A 4,835-nucleotide genomic window follows, 5' to 3' on the forward strand; every position below is an offset into this window, starting at 1 on the left:
AGAAAGAAAACGAGATGAAAAAATTTTATAAGCTTTTTGAATAAAATAAAATATAAAAATAGAAACAATATTTTATGATTTTAAAATGATTGAAATATGATTTTATCGAAAAATATTTACATTTATAAATAAGAATTTTAATTCAATACTTTTTTTACAATCTATTCTATGCACATGTAAATTAACACCAATAACATTATGATGAATCAATCATGATTCATATTATTTCTGCAATTAATATTAATTGAACGATATTTCCAGGGATGACAGTTTGAGTACATGTAGTCGAGGAAAAGAAGAAACACGAGTTCATAAGAAAAATCTTGGGAAAGCACGTCTTGCTTCATAACGATGATGGGTGCTTCCCTCTCTTTTTCAAGGAACTTGCAATCATTATCTTAGATTGCATTAATATTGTTTCATCTACTATTTTCTCTCTCTGTCTCATAGTAAATGAAACTGATTCACAGATTGTCACGATTTTGAAACATTCGGATATTCATAAAGTCATTCATAAAAATTATGTTTCGTTTCGACTCATTATTAAATATTAAATCACATGTATTCTGTTAAAGTAAGTTAAAATATTCATTAGATATATTATTATTTCTAGCTAATATATACATCAATTTAATAAATGAAAATCATTTACTTATCATAAATAATTAAATTAAAATAATGAAATTAATTAATAAGTAACAAATTTATTCATTGCTTAATATGTATACATACAATTATTCCACAAATATTGGAGAGAATAATTTGAAAATCATAATAATAATATCAAAACAAAAATACGAAAAAATTCTTATTATAACAATTTTAATCAGAAATCTGGATCAAGAAACTGTTCAAGAAACTAATTCATGATCTATCAATGGAGAACGTTTAAAGTTGATTATCGAAATTTTATAAACCTGACACGTTCAATGACGCAGTTTAATTACATGACAAGCAAAAACAGGATTGCTCGACCACGACAAAGCGTAATTTGATTACTCGTCGGTGGATGGAACGCTGATGCCATTGGTCGATGCAATTTCGATCGATCTTCGATTTTTCATCCCACAAACAGCATTACATCTTCCAAAATGTAATTACTCTGTTATCACTTATGATATTCGAAGAAGCGGAAATAGCAGTTAAATAACATTTGAAATTTACTTAACGTTTTCTATTATATCAATCGGTCTCTATAATTTACCATATTAATATATGTTTACCGAGTAAAATTTAAATTTAAATAAAAAAACATAGTAATTATGACGCATGAATTAACAGACAGCATTATCTTATAAATTATTGCCTACTGTATCTGACATAAGGTATTTTACGAGCGGTTGAGAATGTAAATTTACCACATGCTCGCACGTGAGCATATACCACGGTTAATAGTCGATAAAGCGGTCGATACTGATTGGCGTGGTATCGTGCAGGTGTACCACTTTTACGTACTACATGATAGACGTGTGAAGCATTGAAGTTCGTCTGGTAAGCCTCTGGAGCACGTATTCTGATATATCAATGTTTATTTGATTTTAATGATATAAGATTTTTTCATCTACTATATAGTATTATAGTATTATTTACTATATAATATTAGTTGAAAATAAATTTTATATAATATTTTATAAAATACATAGCTGATGTCTGATATTTTAAAAATTATAGAACATGATCATGATAAATATAGAATAGATTTCTATAATTGTAATTTGCATTAATAAAATATATATTACTTGAATATTTGTTTAAAAGTCATACATATATAAATTTTAATCATATATATGAATTCTTATCATTCATAATGTGACATAAGCAAAAAATTATACTGATGAGTTAATATTAACGTTTATTAAAAATGAATGATTTATGTATTAAGTGATAGCAACAGTAAGTAGTTTTTTCTTGAATATTTAAAATTTTTTATTCATATTTATGTACGTCATATATGTAGCGTATATTAGTAGCGTATGTAGCGTCAATATTAGAATTAAAGTATATTTTTACTTTAATGTATTTCCAATTTCAATTTCTATAAATTTTAAATCAATTTTCTAAAATCTAATAAATTATTTCTTAATTTAATAATCTACTGAATCTTCAATATAATATTAATTCAATTTATTTTATTTCAGATAATTATTCAGATAAATCAACAATTTGCAGAGTTTTATTTTTCAAGCAAATGATTTTTCAGTTTTTCAAAAAAGAAACTCATTCATCAGTAAAGGACCAGTAACCTTTGAACCTTTCACACTGGGCTACTATCAATCAATATTCATATAACATGTAATAGCCATTCACCGTTCATTTTAAACGCAAAAGACGTCGCCAGTTACTTGCCGCGAAATCGTCTTCGGCAACATTCAAGATAATAATTGTCAGAAAGAAACGACCGATAGATAGACTGGTCGATAGAACTTAGGGTGGCATAGCGTGGTTCATACTCGTGTTCCGTGTACACATGAAGCTGCGATACACGCGCCATACTCGAGCACACAGAACCACTATGGGGAAAGAGAGACGGAAAAGGAGAGGCAGAGAGAGAGAAAGGGAGAGGGCAGACGACATGCGCCGGCCCTCGTTGCTGCATGTTATAATGTTCGAAGCCCACGAACAGAACGAACGTTGGACGACAGTCATTCAGAGCTCGACCAGTGTGCCGTACGTTTCGTGGCTCCTCTCATCCTCGTGCGACATCGTGTTCGTTCACATCCGCCCTCGGTTCCCGGCATCGACGATTAGACTACCTGAGAGCCGTCAATTAACCAGAACAGGAACTAAAAATATAGGAAAGAACGATGCTCTGAATGTGATCATCGCGTTCACACCGGACATTTATTTCCCGATGATTTTTCTCTATGATGCGCTAATAGAGGATAGACATTAGTGACCAGTGATATTTGGAAACACTAGACATCTTTAAGGGGTTAAATAGTTCCGAATACATCTGAATATTCGGTAAGTAATTTTCAATAAATTTTTATTGTTAATGTTTAATATATATGGAGAGTTGTACAAACGTGATGAATATTGAATGAAAACTCAGATATTCAATGCGAATCACTGTAAATATATAAAAGTTGAGTAGTTGAGTAATCGTTGAGTAATCTTGTTAGATTAGTCGATAATGTTACGAACTATATTATGCAAGTTGTGTTATGGCTACTGACGCCATTGGAGTTAAGAAATATATTATTTCTTAAGAAAATTAATAAAATTAAAGAGTTTATTGACTGAAATCTTTTGAATTTTATTTTTTTAAAAACATGTTATTAATGTTCTTTTATAAAATATTCTGTGATTTCTGTGATTAATGTAAAAGCTATGATGGAAAACATTCGGATACAGTGGTCGGTTGAATGAAAACAACCCTCTTTACAGAGATGTCGCTAGTTCTTTGGCAATGATCCCTTTTTTTTGCTGAATCGCAAGATCCTTTGTTTGACGTCAGATTCTGTGGCATGATAAGAACGTAGGATGAAAACTGGGTTCGGAAAACCCGGTCGGCGACCCACGTGGTCTATTGATTTTTTCGCCCGCCACGCCGCTACATTCACGCTAGTGGAAACTGGCCTTTTCTTCCATCATCGGTTAGCGCACCCTACAAATATTGTATTAATTTTGTTTTTTCATATTACATATGATTCTTTTATAAAAATTAAATTTATGATATTTCTTGAATTTAATTTATATAATTTATTCAAATATTTATTTTAAAGTTATTTATATATTTTTAATAATAATTTTAATAAGTATTTTATATATAAAAATTATTGAATATCAGATCAAGATTAACAATTTTTTATCCAAGCATATATCTTATAATAATCATATAGCATCAATTCGTTTATATTTTAATACTAGCCTATTCTAATACTAGCTATATATTATTTATTTTTTATTAAAAATTTTTCTCACTTATTTTTTTTTACTTCTTTTTACTATTTTATTATTCAAATATATTATTATTTTGTTCACGTTTCAATTCTCGCAGACGTGACAAAAATATAAATTATTTTCTTCAAAATGGTATAAGAAATTTTTTCATCTACAAGTGATTATTTAAAGATTTTATTGAAAATAATACTATTTTTCATATACATAGTTATTATATTATATCTGAATTGCAATTTTAATAATTATAATAATTAATATTATAGTATGTAATAATTAATATTCAATAATTAATATGTAATATTAATTTATATGTAATTATATAATTATATAAATAATCATTTTTTATTAATAGCACAACTGTTTGAGCTCTATATACTATTTTATTTTTATTATAGAATATTGTTTCAAATTCATTCAATTTTCATTTTGAAGCTTCTGTTCATGTAATTAATAATTTATAAAAGATAGCAATAAATGTTCGTTGTTAGTTAATAAAAAAACTAGATTTTCGAGCTGAATATGTTATCAAGCGATCGTGTTGGGTGATATAATATTACAAAATACTCCTCGTCCCTTATCACAACAATCGACCTGCAAACGGATCGATAACACATCCCCAATGTGATTCGAACACGTTTAGTTACCATTTCTGACAGGTACCTATGTAGGGTCGATGGCGCGTTGATGGTAAACATACAATCTGATACCTGAGATCTCTTAATCATAGGTTTACAAATATTATCTATACAAATTTTAAGAGAATTTTAAGAGAAAGTAATAACTTGAACAAAATAAAATATTATAAATTAAAGAATACAAATGATAAAATTTTCATATTTATTATATAAAATATAGATTGTTTACTTAAAAGAAATATTAAAATTAAAATAAAATTTAAAATAAATTGTCTGATAATATTTATTAATGTTTAT

At 27.8% G+C, this 4,835-nt stretch overlaps 1 long non-coding RNA gene across 1 annotated transcript; it reads left to right on the forward strand.

The window, feature by feature from the left end:
- Nucleotides 1-599: 599 nt before the first annotated feature.
- LOC133667386 (uncharacterized) lies at nucleotides 600-3,243 on the forward strand. The gene is made up of 2 exons (XR_009832833.1): nucleotides 600-1,491; nucleotides 2,139-3,243. It is a non-coding gene; the product is annotated as an uncharacterized LOC133667386 (long non-coding RNA).
- Nucleotides 3,244-4,835: the final 1,592 nt, after the last annotated feature.

Source organism: Apis cerana, linkage group LG15 (assembly GCF_029169275.1).
Source record: "Apis cerana isolate GH-2021 linkage group LG15, AcerK_1.0, whole genome shotgun sequence".
In the NCBI taxonomy this organism is placed as follows: Eukaryota; Metazoa; Arthropoda; class Insecta; order Hymenoptera; family Apidae; genus Apis; species Apis cerana.